Source organism: Melanerpes formicivorus, unplaced genomic scaffold, assembly GCF_026170545.1.
Source record: "Melanerpes formicivorus ecotype bairdi unplaced genomic scaffold, bMelFor1.0.p_v2 SCAF_98, whole genome shotgun sequence".
NCBI lineage: Eukaryota > Metazoa > Chordata > Aves > Piciformes > Picidae > Melanerpes > Melanerpes formicivorus.
This window is the reverse complement of record NW_027142450.1, coordinates 1,985,537-2,002,094: the sequence shown is the minus strand read 5'-3', so window position 1 is coordinate 2,002,094 and position 16,558 is coordinate 1,985,537.

The window sequence follows — 16,558 nt, the reverse complement described above, 5'->3', positions numbered from 1 at the left end:
ATTATCCCAGGCCTAGACCTTCTGGAGCTACTCAGAAATACATTTAGCCTGTGCCTTCTGGACATAGGTGACATTCCACACTACCACCACAGCCACACTGACTGGCCCTAGGTCTACAAGACTAGCTGTAGGAACATCTTCTCTATGGTGCACAGCTGATTTTTGTGCTATGGATGTAATCACCTAGAACAGGGGCTGAGGTCAGTCAGACTCCTTTCATACCAGGGTGCAGCCACTGGGCAGAAGGAATGGACAAGAGCAGGATTTGATGGGCTGCAAGAACCCATGGCTGAGCCATCAAGCAGTGCCAGCTGGAGGCTGAGCTTTGCTTAGTGCCGCCTCAGGCAGACAAAAATTCCTCCAGAGTCACACAGTCTTGGGGATGGAAACCTGTCCAGCAGAAGCAGACTCATGCAGACTTAGGCCATCCCATGAGAAGACAGGCTTTGCCCAAACCAGCAAGCTCTGGATCCGTATGAGCGAAGCACAACACACTGAGCACCACTGGCAAAATGTTTCCACTGCTGGAGCGCTGCCCACCCAGCCAGCAGGGCCACCTGCCCTGGGTAGTGCCTGGGTCATTTGCAAGTCCCTAGGCGAGGACAAAATGCAGCCACCAGCAACTGATTCCAGGGTCAGCTGTGGCTCCCAGCTGCACCCTATTACAGTGAGGATGATGGTATTTAACTAAAGCCCCAGCTCCTAGAGCCCTGAGCATTTTAAAAAACAAGGTGTTATGTACACTGAGAAAGAAACTTGCATTTTTGGCTAGTAGAAGATAAAACCCCAGATACAGAAAGATAAGGGAAGCAAGCCCTTTATCCATTTTTCAAATTATTCTTTTTTACTCTTTATTATATTGAAACAGAATTTAAATGCTGTGAAAAATAGTACTATTTAATGGGTTTGGTGGCTTAATTCAAGTGCAGAAGAAGCTGTCCCAGGTCTGGTGTGTAGGGAACAGCTGCAGAGGCTGATGCTGCCCCAGAGGAGCTGAGGGGCTGCCAAGAGGCTGCTGGCCCTGTCAGGGCTCATCCTCACCGAGACAGTGCTGGTGGGCAGCAGCAGACGCTGCCACCCTGCACTTGCCATTTATTTCCAGTGATGGGAAGAAGAACAATTTCCAGTTGATTCTTGCTGAGTCTCCAAATGTCTATTTCAGGACTCTTGAACTGGACTCTTCTCATTCCTCAAGTCCAGCAGCAACATCATTTTGTAATCATGCAACGCTTCAGACATGTCTTGACCAACAGGAAAGGAAGAACACCACTGGGTTCCCTGGGGTGAGTTATTTTTGTTTACTCCACAACAAATTAAGTAAAGGGATTGCAAAATGAGGAACAAAATAATTTGAGGTAGATCCAAAATAAAAAGAAGGAATTAATTTTTTTTTAATTAGTTGTTACAAGAGGCAGCTAAGGCTTCCTCCAAGCCCACAGAAGCACCAGCAGTACCAGGGTGCTTCTGGGCCAAGCAGCCTTCCCAGCCAACTTCTAATTTCAATGAAATGCAATCGTCATTTTCTTGCAAACAAGCATGTTTTTTTCAAGCCAAAGAGGTTGGAGGCAAAGCCTGAAACAAAACTGTCCCAAACACGCTTCAAAGCACTTAATTATAGCTCCCAAAGGCTGTTTAATAGACTGTATAAGGTACTCTCTAAGCGAAATGGAATGCAAAATTGTTTTATAACATTCCTCAAATTTTGTTATTGTTACCAACAAAAAGCCTGTAAATTTTCTAAAATGGGCAGACAGAACATTAAAGTGTATTTTATGGCCAGGACTGGTATGTTATCCCATCTGACCTGTTAGCCAATATTGATCTCCCCTAACCTTTGCACTGAGTGCTGTAATGTGTTTGACTATTTGTTCATCTCCCAGAATAGCAGACAAGGTTCGAGGACAACAGGAGATGGAGAACTGTGGTAATTTGTTGCAATTTGTTAAAGAAACCTCAACCCAAAACATTAATATAAGATGTCCAGGTGTCATTTCCAGAGTACAGAGATGATGTGAACTGTCCTTGCAGAGCTTGTACAAGTAATCACAGGAAAAGTGTAAAATAAAGCCTCTAATGCTCTTGCTGCCTTCCAACCTGGTACCAATGCAACTGATGGATGTGAAAAATAAGGATAAGAAGTGGGGGTAAAAATTTCAAGTCTGGCTCAAAGATATCTCAACATTTTCTTGGTGTCAATGCAAAGTGCCCAAAGGAAAGATTTCTTTTTTTTTTTTTTTTTTTTTTTTTAAACAAAATGGTCATCAGAAAGGTCAAGAAGGAATCTGAAGTCTCTTGCTTTAAAAGATACGCAAAAGGTATGAGATCAAAATATAAAGAAATTAATCAAAACAGCCCCCAGCACCCCAAGAAAGTGTAACTGTAACCCTGTAGTGAGCATGTCCTATGCTATTCTGCTCCTACCATCAAGTGGTTCTAGAAGCAAAAACTAGACAAAGGCTGAGGAAATGTTAACAGCTTTTATTAGACTGACTGGTATGTAATAGAAGCAGCAAACTGGTGTTTTGAGCACTTTGCCTCTGAAAAGATAGGAAAGGTGCTGGTGTGCCCAGAAGTCTGTTTGTTTATTTTTTAGATATATTATTCTGAGGTTGTGTCATTAAAGGTGGTATTGACACACTAGGACATGCAAATGGCTGTGTGGCCTCTACTGCTTTTTGCATGAGTGACACATGCTGAGCGTTCTCCCACAAGGTCTGCTTGTGCTTTACCAGTATTGAATACAGTCTCACATGTGCAAGTTCTCCTTACAGTTTAAGCGGGGACAGCTCAAGGGAACATTGCCTTCTGCAGTGAACCATGTGACTGCACACATCCATCAAACATCTCACAGAAAGTGACTTCTGCCAAACTGTGGGGAAAGGCAGGAAGGTCAGATATTTAGGCTGTTCATCAGTTGCCGGAAAAAAGGCTTAAGGTGTGCACAAGAAAATTATTCCACATGGGCAGGGTCAGAAATGTCGCAATGGCTATAGGTGGTTGATTCAAGGCATGGACAGTTACAAAGTGATTTCCACCTGAAGCTGTCAAAGTGCCTCAGTGAAACAGCTTCTTCACTTTTCCCATTTCACAGAATGCAAAACTGGGGCCTGGAGCTGGGCAGTGGTTTGGGAATACATCCATTATCCTATGCTCTAAGATGGCCATAGACTCCAATCAACCAGTCTAAGATTCAAGGCAGTCAGTCTCAAGGGAAAGGCAAAGTTTTTTGAGGAAGTATCCTCTCTTGCTGTGGTATATAGAGGACAGCCATGCCCTGAAGCAAGTAACTTAGAGCACCAGTTCATCTTTAGCCGGGGCTACAATGATTCCCTTATCACATATTCTCAGTTTTAGTATGAGAGGATATTCCCTCTGAATGGTCTTGACTTGCCAAGGCAGTGACATGCATAGGCTTAAACTCTGTTGGCCAAAAAGTATTACGTTTGAGACTCCAGAAAGCAAGCACAAGTTCAGGGCATATTTTTCCAGCACTCAGAGACCAAGTATCTGGGTAAAGGGACAGAAGTGCTGAGAGGCAGGGTATCTGGGGATGAAAACCAAAGGAAAATGTGGAGGTGATGTAGTATTAAAGGACAAGCAGGATCAGCTTAGAGAAAAAGGACTACAAAGGTGTGAGGGAAATGATGTATAGCACTACAGGAAGGTAATTAGGATGAGCAGTACTGAGCAAGCTGAAGCACATTCCTGATTGGCTGTCAAGAGGTGAGATAACCCTGGAGGTGAGAGGGACCATACTATCTCTCAGGTCTTGCAACGTACCCCAGCCACACATTGCTTCTGTTCCTGTATACCTTGAAGGAAGTACAGTTCTTTGGGGACCAGGATATTGCTGTTCCTCATCCTGAACAAGATCATCGTCCTTCAGAAAGCCCTGCTTGGGCCACCACAGAGAAGCTCAGGGTCATGGGGAGTAAATGCCACAAGTGTCAATGCAAGTGGCTCTCTGTAGCACCCATGAGCGCTCTGCCTTCTGAAGGGGGAAACATGCTTGGCCCCTGCACATACAGATTTGAGTCATGACAAGAAAAGAGAAAAGGAAAGAAAAGAAAAGGAAAGAAAAAGGAAAGAAAAGGAAAGAGAAAAGAAAAAGAAGAGAAGAGAAGAGAAGAGAAGAGAAGAGAAGAGAAGAGAAGAGAAGAGAAGAGAAGAGAAGAGAAGAGAAGAGAAGAGAAGAGAAGAGAAGAGAAGAGAGAAGAGGAAAGGGAAGGGAAGGGAAAAGGGAAAGGGAAAGGGAAAGGGAAAGGGAAAAGAAAATACAATAAAAAAGACAGAGATATCCTTTACTGGCCAGAAGGTTTAGTAGCTGGAAGGAAAAGGGGTTATGGATTTGAGAGGTGTGTAGAGCTCAGTGGGCCAGAGGACAAGGCAGGTAAAGCGGGAAGATAGTTCAGCAGTGTGCTGTAAATAATTGCTGGTATGGATCTTGGGCAGACCTGAGGAATCCAAGAAAAATCTACATGGTTACTGCTTGAAAAATCTATGTGGGAGCTACTGAAACAGGTCACTGTTGCACCAGAGATGTATTTTGTTTCCCTTTCAGGCTCCCTGTTCTCCCCTCAATATTATTATCAGGAATATTTGGAAACAAAACCATATTTCAAATCAAACAAAATCAAGCTCTTCCGTGAAGAAAACTGCCCAGTCACACGCTTTGATCTTTAACTTTACAAGCTCTGTGGGAGTTGTAAACAGCTCCAGCTGACTCAGAGCTGGGTATCCTTCACCCGAGTGAATTTGCTCAGCCCTAGCGCAGAGAGACTGGTTTGGAGTCTTCTTACAAAGCAAAGAGGGGGGCATTTAGCTGAGGGATTCAGGCAACCCTGCGATCTTTTTCATCTCTAATTTCCTCTGCTGTCTAATGATCATACAGCAGCAGCAGCTACAGCCGAGTTGTGCCGTGTCGTGTGCTCTGTGGGCCCGCTCGCTGTGTGGCAGCCGGCAGATGGTGCTCCCGGCTCGGCCTGCAGCCAGGCTGGGGCTCAGCGGCTGCTGCAGAACATCCTTAGATCCTGTGCTGGGCTGTCCTGTGTCCAGCGCAGACGACAGGACCTGCAAGGGATCCAGGACTAAAAAAAAAATCTCCTCTCCTCCTCCCCTCTTCCCTTCTTCTCCAGACCTTGAGACCTCATCATGCATTAATACCAAAGATGATTGTGAATAGTTCAACGTTCACAGCAGTGGTGTGGAGACACTGGCAGTTGTGCCCACAGGTGGAGGGCAGCAGCACCCTGATATGAGCTCTCTGCCACAGCGTGCCATGGTGCAGCTGCCACTTGTGTGCTGTGGCACACCACCCCGTGTGCCAGCTACCATGGCAGCCAACGAGTCTTCCACTGGTACTTGGATTTAGCTCAGGAATGATTGAGTGCTCATTAACCCTTAGCAGAGAGATGGATGTAAAGCCATCAGCAGTAGAAGATCTGGATCCACACTTCTTCAGTAGTGTACCCCCTAACAGATCCGAGGACAAATCTCAAGACTTGCTAATCTGGCTCGGCTCTTTGCCCTAAAGCAGCATCAAAGACTGTACTGGCATCAAATCCTTCCTCTTTGCCCATGGATGACTAACATGACTAACCCTCAGCATTTACCCAGAATGAGTCAGGCCTGAAAAATCATGAGACTGGATTGAAAATAATACACAGGGGAAACTATTTGTGTCCAAGCTTTTAAGGTTCTCTTGGGGCTTGTTTCCTGTGGAATCACAGCAGGGCTGGGAACATGCTGTTCTCTTGCATGAAAGACAGAGCCTTGGGCTGCAGGCAATCAAGCTTTCCAATGAACACTGAACAACAAAAAGCTTCCCATAAATCACAGGTGTTAGGGTGGTGGAGAAGACATGTAGGACCCCTCTGTGTTGCCCTAAACTTTGTGGGTGTGGGTACTGGATGTTTGCCTGAGTGGTCTCACAGGTTTAATGTTCCTGCATTAAAACATGGTATCTTTTTGGCTCTGCTCTTGGACAAGAATATCTCTTGGTCTTCAGTGTATTGTTGTTACTCTTCATCTTGGGAGTGGCTGCACTTCAGCAGTGAGCCATCAGATCAGCCCATGGGTGTTGCGGCCCCCACCGAGCTGTAAACTGAATAATTTCCTAATAAAACTCAGGGCTCAAGATTTGGCTCCAGCTCCAGTGCTCCCCAGTGTCACCTGCACTGACTGGGATCATCTTTCCTGCCAGAACAGTCAGCCCCAATAAACTGTGATGAGGAGGAAGCTGGAGGTTGAATCAGACAGACAAGATGAAGAAACATCTCCAAGATGGGCAGGATAAACTGGCACTACAAAGTCTATCACTAGGCCTTTGCAAATGCCATTGCTGCAAGAGCCAGAATCCAGCTTCCCATCAAAATCTTAAGCATGAAACAGCTTTATTGATGGTCGTTGGAAGAAAGTTGTGGACACACCGTTGTTGGACAACCTTGACCTCTTTTATAACTGTCCCAAGAAAAAGGCTGCTGCATAATTAAAGAGCAGCATTTCTGTTGGCCTGTTGGGGCAAGCCCCTTGGCTTTCATACTGCCAGCCTGTTTCACCATTGCTGAGGGCCACCACAAAGAGGTGCTTTATTGAAGCATAACACTCTCTGAAGGAGATGTTTCTTTTGCATTCTAAAAGGAGTAGACATTTTGGTTGCAGGCTAAGAACATAATCTGTGGCCTGATTAAAATTTTCCACTGAGCCCTAAAACAGAGACCCAGAGACTGAAGGGAAGAGAAATTTGTCCAGAAATAATAATCCTTTTCTGAGTGTCACCATTGAAGCACATCTAGAAAAGAAAGCTTCATGCTGGTCAGGTGCTGCTGAGGAAAGTCAATGAATTACAGTGAACTTTGGACAGTTACTTTTGTCACAACTGGTAGCAACTAAGCTTGCTTTGTATGAATGTTTCACAAAGTCATCCTTATCTGATGGCTTTGCTCCATCAGTGCACCATTCCAAGACATGGTCTACTGCAAACTCTCAGTACACTTACAGAATCATAGAATCATTTACACTGGAAAAGACTTTCAAGACCATCAAGTCCAACTACCATGACCACTAAACTACATGCTTCTTGAACACCTCCAGGGATGGTGACTCTGCTGCCTCCCTGGGCAGTCTGTTCCTGTGCCTCACCACTCTCTCAGTAAAGAAGTTTTTCCTAATATCCAATCTAAATCTCCCCTGGCACAGCTTAAATCCATTTCTTCTCATCTTATCAACAGTTACTTAGGAGAAGAGACCAACAGCAGCCTCACTACAACGTCCTTTCAGGTAGTTGTAGAGAGTCATAAAATCTCCCCTTAGCCTTCTCTTCTCCAGACTAATGAAGCCCAGCCCCCTCAGCCACTCCTCATATGACATGCCCTCAAAACCCCTCACCAGCCTCACTGCTCTTCTCTGGACATGCTCCAGGACCTCTACGTCTTTCCTATACTGTGGTCCCCTGAACTGAACTCAGAATACGAGAACATGAAGAGTCAGCCATTGACTAGAGGCTGGTAACTGAGACATGGCACAGAAAATTATTTGCCCAGGCCCAGGCTGCAAGGTGTTGTACCATATGTCTGAGCTGAAAACAGAGCAAAGCATAACCTGCTACTAGGAGAGGAAGAGGGGGCTGAGAGTACACCTGTGACATATCAATACTGCAAAGAGGGGAACCCTACCAAAGAAGACACAAGAACATCCTTGCTTCTGGCCAGAGGTTGTTCTAGGCTGAGACAGCAATACACTGGGGTAGCACTGCCTCAGGAGAAAAAAAGGATCCTGTACAGAGTCAGCTGTTCCCAAACATCAAAAGTTTATATGGGGCCCTGTATCTAGTCTCAGAATGAAAATGAACAGACACATTTGCACTGGTTTTACGTTAACACATGCAAAGTAGGAATGGACCCTGTGTTTGGAGGACAAAGCATTCATTGCCATGTAAAGAGAGAAGGCAACAAAAAACCTCAAGTGCCACCACATTAGAAGAAACTGATGTTCACTGGCAAGTATTTCCTGGAATGATGTATTGTAGGTAGTTTTGTCCTTACCCATTCATAAGGACCTTGTGAGAGATGTGCTGACTCCCAGACTTTCTGCTGCCAGATGTCATTGCAGTGCCTGCTTGGAGACAGAGTCCCAGCCTTCTGCTTCTCAGTTTTCCGAAATATGGCAGCATGATTTAGACCTCATGCCATCAGCGTGAGCAAAGAGGACTATGTAATGCACAGTGGCACTGAAGGCACCAACTTCAGACAAATTTCCCCTGCAGTTCTCTCTTTGACTTAAGGATGGCGATGCTGCCTCAGCTCTTACTTCAGCTAATAATGCACGCTCGTGCACTTTGCAAAGGACATTTTATATTAGCACTGCAGGGTGCGCTGACAGACGATTGCATATGACAGGAGTCATTCTTACAGCTGTGGTCCGCCTGCTTTTGCTACATCTGAAGCCTTGCATGCAGTTGCTGGAACAGCCCTCACCCGCCCATGGTTTGTAACCAGAGAAAGAACAAAATGTCCTCAGGAATTAAGCGCGGCTTGTTTCTGGGAGACTTTTTATTACGACTATTTACAGACTGCATAAGTCACTGGTAGGTGGTGATGCTAGAAGAAGATAGCAGATGCTGGTCAGGACACAGAAGCTTCTAATTCCAGCTCAGCATTTGATCATGGACAAATTATTTCTTTTTCATGTGCCACAGTCTCCCTCCCCATTCAAGTGTCTACTTAGACTGTAAGCTTTTGGCGCTAATGTGTGTCCCCCAATACGGGTTTGTACAGCACTCAGTACAAATGGAGAACTTGATCCCGATGGCAGCCTTCATTCACTTTCTTAACAGAATTATCAAAGTCTTCATATGAATTGATTTACCTGAACTATCCTTTGGCCATATTGACTCCAGATGACATGTGCAATAAGAAGTGATGGAGGAAAATGTGTTTATACAATAGAATTTTCTGGGTTTAGAGTCACTTAAGGTTTAACTTCTAGGTTGTGAGTGGAGGTGACTGCTTTCCAAGTGGCAGCATGGATCCTCAGACACAATGCATATTACCATACCCACTGCCTGTTAAAAACTCTCCTCTGTGTGGGAAAGTCAAGTCCTGGGCTCAGATTCCAGACTGTGACTGTGTAGTAATTGAATTGGTTCTCTGTGGAGCGGAACTCCTGCAAAGCAGGACTAGTAACACACTGGCACACTGCAAAGGTGTCCCATCTGAAGAAGGGAAAAAACTCAAAGGTTTGAGGAGACTAGGCCGTCCAGTTCCTTTTCCATTTTTAACTGCCCAATAGAAGCACCGCAGGAGGCAGCAAGTATCAGTGCAAAAGCGAAACTCCCTTTTGACTAGAAAAAGCCTGACAAAGGACATTTTTAAACAGGAAACTTTGTCCTTTTTCCCATAAATAATGTAAGGACCATTAATACTGATCCACTTGTCACTAAGAGAACAAACTTCCTATCTTGCATAGCAGCAGAGTGAACTCCACTGTGCACCTCACCTCCAACGGTATGTCTTTCAGCTTTGCTGGGCTGCAAAGAGATCTGTGTGCAGTTTCTACCAGAGAGAACCTATTTCACTGGCTTTCTATCTCTCTTTATCAAGACATTAGACAGATATCCAAAAGACCTGGTGTTGTTTTCCACTGTGCTTCCTCAGGCCTGCCTCCTGTGTTCAGTGTCTCCTCTGCCCCAGCTCAGCAGACCCACATCAACATTGAGCAGGATCTTTCTGGCAACACTAAGCACCCTGGAGCAACAGTGAAGTTTTTGTTCTTCATCTTCCAACCAGTTTCTAATCCAAGCCTTGCTATTTTTGTCTGGTTAGGATTTCTCAACTTCCTTAATAAATATATAACATGAAACTCTATCAAGTGTCTGGCCAAAAGCAGAGCAGTTTGAAATAATTTCTGGCTGCACTGGCTATGAAAACAACTAATCAAATAACATGTTGTTTGCTGAGTTCTGTCAATAGCAAAGTCTCCTGTGAGAGGATCTGGGTATTAGGACTCTGTCAGCATTTCCACCAAAGTGGGGGTCTCTCCCAAAAAAATGGCATCAATGATGTAATAATCAGGAACATCCTACTATGTCCACCATCTTCCCCATGCACTGAAGGAGCAAGCACCCTACATATCACAAGGACCCCCGACAAAAATCACTCAGTCCTCTGAGATTTGTGCCCTCAATATCCCAACAAACAGGAACAGAGCCCACTGCCATGTTCTTTCATGACCTCAGCCCCAGAGTGTCTCACATGTAATGCCTCTCATGGAGAGCTAAGTTACTCTTCTGGTTTTGCACCAGCAGCAGACACTGCTGGGGCTTCATCTGAGCTCAGTTAAAGCACACACATTTAATATGTGCTAAGCCCTATAAAACCAGAGAGAAGGTGGCCCCAAATATGTTGTTTGTAGCAGCAGCTAAATGGTGATTTGGAGCTGTTTTCTCTCCCTCTTTGCTGGGTTATTTTGAGAGGCCAAAGGCAGAATTGCCAAGGAACTAACGATTACAAGCAAGTTTCAAAGAGCAGGACTCAGAAACTTCTAAGGGAAAAAACTCCAACAGTCCTCTCTAATCCAGATTTCCAGAAAAAGAGAGTCCCTGTCCTCTGAAAACTGGGTGTTTCATAATATCGTTGTCAGGATTTCCAAAGTCACCTTTCACATATGTAAACCTTGATGTGGATGTCCTCTATGCAAGGCTAAGATGGTGGATCATTCTCTTATGCTCACTCAAACATGTTAATACATTTTTTTGAGGTATACTTAGGGGCTCAGCCTGTGCATCTTGGACAGTTTGTACTGAAATTAACACAAGCTTTATGGAGAGGCAGACTGAGCCTCAGCCCCTTCCAGGTGGGGGCATCAATGGGGATAGAGGGCAGGCGAGCAGTGAGGTTTTCCTATAAAAGGAGCCTGCTGGGACAATAGCTTCCAGAAGGTTATTTTGGAGGATGAGAGTATGTAGGATGTTGCTTATGTTATGTGCTACAGAAGTGTTGGGCTGCAGCAAAACTCTAGTGCAGGTTGAGAGATTAGGCCTTAGAAATTCTGCTTGTGGTTTAGGCAGCTGGTTGGGGCTAGTAAAGCAGCTGCTTGAGAAAAGGGGAAATGGATGTATTTGGAAACTACTGTGACTGGTATGGTGTAAGAGAAGGAGCACAAAGCAATGCATGGTCTGCTCTCAGGAGAGAAAGTGTACTTTGCTGGGAGTTACTTTTCTGCAATTCTTCCTTGTTTCCATCTCTTTTCTGGGAAGTGTGAAAGAAAAGCTTTTAGGGTCTGATATTGGGAACCTGAAAGAATCCTGAGGCTCTGGAGCCTGTGCTTCTGTCAGTTTAGAGTCCTCACACTTGAGGAAAGCAATGCCTTTGTTCCTGGCTTTACATGCAACAAAGGCATGTGGTCTTTTCCGATGATGATGTGGCAGTCTGACCTATGTGGTAATTGTCTGCTTGTTGCTGGCATATTCTTATGAACTTGCAGATACTGGAGTGGAGGGGTAGAGCTCAAAGTGTTATCTGAGGCTGAAGCTACCCTTTGATGAGATGGTTGCTGGGCTGCTATCTTGGTTGGTTGATTTCAGCTTTAGCAGGTGTTCGTGTGTTGGCAGTGCCTGATCAGGTCATTCCACTGAAGTAACCTCTTGCTCCTCCCACGTCAGAGAGCATGGGGAGTGCATCAATCAGCTGGTTTCCTTGTTGCCTGGCCATCAGTCTTATCACCCATGAACTTTACTGTTCTCAGGTTCCTGTGGTCAGCCAAAGATTCAGCAACTCTCTGGTCCCTGCAGATAAACAGAGAATCTGCCACTTTTGTTAGTGCGCCCATGTTTCCTGCAGTGGTTGGCAGCATGTCCTGTCCGAGTGAAAATTACAGATGTTTGATCTTTAAACAGTGTCTGTAGGGAATCTTACTAGATCTGAACAGCTGTCATATCTCCCCTGATATCTGAAAAGCAGGTATCCTAGCTGAAAGGCTTCTCATGGCTATATCCTCTGCCTTTTCATCACTAAGCAAACAGTCCAGCTGCAACCCTTTGTAATATTTAATGATGTCAAATTTTTAAAAGCATTTTGATCTGGAATTGACTTTTTTTTTTCTTCATCTGCAAAAAGATCTTAGGCAGCAATGCAGAATCAAATAGGCCTCAGAATGGTTCAAAACCAACAGAACTGGCAAACCTTTGGCCATCTAGGACAGGTCCAATTACTCCTTTATTAGATGCAGCAGTATCACATCAGCTGCAGCAGGGGTATGTCGCCTACAGCCAGTGAGGTCAGGATTAGTCCTTGTGAAGGTTGCTCAGCCAGTCAGTGGCATAGTGGGAATGTGCACCCGAAGTTCTTGAGCCCCAGTGCAATTAATGTTTCATACAGCAACGGAAAGACTTTTTAATTTTATTATTTCTTTTTAATCCTCACAAGACTGACAGAGGGAAAGGGAAGGTGGCAACTTCTACCTCATTGGTGGAGGAGCTGGTATGTTCACCTTGCTACATATATGCTCAGACTGCAGATGCTTCTCTGAGGGGAGGGAGTGAATATCACTGGGGTTGATCTTGAGTAGGTGTACTGTTTAATTGCCTCATAACAGGTTCCTCCACCCACTCCATCTGCACTGTAATTAAACTCCTAAAGCAATAGGATTTAATCTTAAGGTTCTTGCTAGCTCCTCTCCTGCAAGTCAGGTGATACAGCCTTGGAGAACTCTCACTTGATACCCTGTAGCTTTCTAAAAACCACCCTGCCAAACAAAAGTGGCATCTGCTTGGGTTGCTAACAGCAGTTGGTTTGGAAGCTTTAGAGGTCACTGGAGCCATGCCAGCAGATACCCTGCTTATTGAAGCACAGTGGGCATTTGACAATGTTTTGGCACTGGCAGAGAAGATTGGAAAGGAGTCCCTTTAGCTTTACAGCTGCTATCATCCCACAGGCTTTCCTTGAACTGTGAGGTAAATGTGGAATTGCCAAAGGTAAGCAAAGTTCTCAGGACTGTCTCAGCAGGATTGAGATGTGTTTCACACAGATGAAAGAGATATGAGGGGGAAAAGGAAAGCAAGCTTTGGGAACTTTGAATGAGTGAAAATTGATGACTAATACCATTAAAGAATAGCTGAGCCAGGTCACTTTTCTCCTGTTCTTCTATCACACCCAATATGGCTTCTTTCTGAGCATTAGGGTGTAGGCAACATGTGGGGTGAGGAGGTCCCACAACCTGGGGGGACCTTCTTTTGTCCTTGGACTGAGGTGCTGAGCACAAAAGTGCTTCATTGTGTGCCTGAGTGGGCAGGTGACAGTGGGAAGTCAGCTGCTGACTGAAAATGTTTGCTGACCACAGCTTAGCAAGGGTGCCAGCTCAAGCTGCCTGAACCTAGAAAGCTCTCAAAGATTAGACCTCATCCCTGATGACAATGGTGAGGGGGAGGAAAAATAAAGAAAACACTGGCAAAGGTCTGCTCCAGGTCTTAATAAATCATGACGTTGCTGATATCAGTGTGCTGGGATTGAAGGAGTTGCTGCAGACAACAGGAAACATGCTCACCAAGCAGAAAGTTTTGCTTGAATGGCTGTTCAGCTAGGCATGTGTTAGCACTGTGCTTGTGCTCACAGAGGTCAGGTGTGCATGTGAAATTTCAGTGATCAATGCTGGAACATCAGAAAATCTAGAAGGAAGTTTGACCTGTCAGAGCCTTTCTTTCTTTAGTTTAATAATTTCCATCATGTTTTGGACAGATGATTTTGAAAATATAACCCAGTGTCAAGAGACTATATTTGATTCTCAGCCTTGCCATGAATGCTTTGGGCTGCCTCTTGCATGGGAAATCTGTACATGCAGCTGTCTATGGGCCTTTTGTGTAGTACACTCTCTCTAGGGTAGGAGCTGCAAGCCTTTGTGACCTGGCTCAAGACTTTCAGCACTTAAATAGGAGTGCTTGACAGAGGATGAGGCTGTGGGTAGTTATTAGAGGTCCAGGTGTAATCTGATTGTTCTATAGCCCTCTAAGCATTTGCTAGCTGTGGTTAGCCAGAGAACACATTTGGTCTGACTCAATAAAGCCAGTTTTGTTGCAATAGTTATTCAAACAACCTCATGTTCTTTTTATAGATGGAGACACCTGGATGTTTCTTAAGAGGAGATACAGACTTGACAGCCCTGTAGAGATGGGAATTCAAGTTACCTGGAGGCAGATTGAGAGGGAGGATTGCAAGATTAAAATGTTGTGGGTCTCAAGTTTTTTCAGCACTTGTTCTTCTGCCTTAGAAGTGCTGGACTTTCATAGCTTCTCTGAACATCAGTGGCAGCCACAAAGCACCCCTGTGGAGATGTTTTAGAAAAACAGCAAACCCATGTTTGTAGAACAACTAAGTGGCAGACTTGAGTCTGCTGGTTCATAGTCCCCAGCCATGCATTAAAGCATGCAGAGGAGACAGCGTGTGGGTGATGGAGCAGACAAAGGTTAGCTGACTCTTACGTGGGACTCTCTCCCTTAGAACAGATCTTGCCCTTACAAACAGGCACATGGCTCCTGTCAAGTCCCTCCACAGGGCTAGATTTGACTAAATTTTCTATAGCACATTTCAAGAAGAGGAATGTATTCCCCACAGACACCAAATCTCTCTGGCAGGCAGTGGCAAGGATTTCTCTCTGGGATTTAATTTCGTGGATAGTTTGCTCAAAGTGCTAACACGGTCTATCCTAACTGGGTCTGCAGGTCCCACCATGAAGAGGTGTGACTGCACACTGTCTTTAGCATATTTCTCCAAATCATGTAGTATAAATCCCTGTTTCCCTGATAGGAGATAGCACTGGTAATCTCTGTTTTCCCCTAGCAGTATTTCTTAAAATATATTTTAGTCATTAGCTGCTGTTGTTAGTAGAATCAAGGTGTTATTAGTAATAGCAGGTAACTATTCACATAACACCATTCACATTCACACATTAGCTGGAGCAACTGCTGGGAGGCAAACCCCAATATGTACATTTGGAAGCAGAAGGTCATCCTGATGCACCACTGGCTTCTAGGTAGGTCTTCAGAAATTCATTCAGAGGGCACTTTGTCTCACCAGCTGTATACATAACTCTGCGTTCTTCATCTGCATATAGTAGCTACTGCCCTCCTGGGTGTGATTCAAGTTATACAAACCTGTTGTAGATGCTAATGTGTGCTGGCAGCCTTGTACAGTGTTAGGCTCCGGTGGCTTATCAAATTCTCGCAAATTTGTCAGGATCATGTGTCTCCAAAGTTTATTAGTCCTTGAGAAACTTCCAAGTAGGATCTTTGTAGCATATATCTTTCTTGTCTTTGGCCTGTGATGATTTCTGGTAACTATTTCTCCAACCAAATCTATAGAAATACACAGAACTCAAACACACAAACTTGTACAAAGTGGGCTTTTGTGCTACCAGGCAGTAATGCTTTGGTGGGATGGTGGAAGATAGTAGTGTCCTCCCTACTCTAGTCATGAGGTCTGTGGTGACAGGTTGGACTCGATGATCTTTGAGGTCTCTTCCAACCTTAGTGATACTGAACTCTAAATAAATATGTTCTCAGGAGATACTGTGGCATGAGATGGGCTCAGATTCATAGGGAATAAGCAGGACAGTTCAGTACTTGTGCAGACTGATGGACAGACTTGGCATTTACCTACTCCAGCTGGTCTAAGAACCTGTATGTGACACAAAGAAAAGCTCCCTGCCACAGCTCTCCTTTGTGTTTTGCTGCCTAGTGTCCCCACATCCTTTGCTGTTTCTGGACTCCCTTGATCCATGGGGATGTAATTCCCTTCCCATTTTAAAGTGTGTACTTATGCTTGTGACCAACCATACGACCAATCTTCATGCCTCCACTTTTGACCAAAACTATTCAGTTATACCCTTTAGAAATACATAAACATGTAACAAGTTTTGGTAGACCAATTCTGGTTCCTGATTTTTAATAGTATCCATGAACTTTTGTGCTGTTGTAGCACTTCTGTCTTCAGGATACTCCTTCTAACACCTCATGAAACTGAGTATGTACATGCAGAAGTTCTACACAGTGGTCTGGTTGTCTCGTATGTGGTGCAATGACTTCCTTTCATAACTGTGCCAGGTTGATAGACTGACTGATGGTAAAGAGCAGCATTCCTTGCTGAGTCTAGAAGGGTTAACAGAAGTTCTAACTGCATGGCACCCAGCAGCTAGCAAATTACATCTCTGCTGCATATGGGAATATAGCAGAGTGGGATGGCCCAAACTTTCAAACCAGGAGAGAGATCTCTGGGATCTTAATCATATGACATGCTGCACTGGTTACTTGTGAATGGGTTTGCTTGGGGCTTCTTCTATACATGTGGTTAATGAGGTAATCTGCTTCTTCAGCAGATCTCAATTAGTCTGGCTCTTTGTGAACAGCACTGGCTCAGTCTGGCAGCTATGCCAATGGTCTTGGATGTCTCTCCTTGGTTTCACTCAGATGAGTCTTGGTCTTCTGCTACTGAAAGAAGAAACACCTTTGCTGGTTGCCCAGCAAGGGTTCCCAAAGAAGTCTGGGCTGTAGCTCATGTGTAGCTTGCAAGCC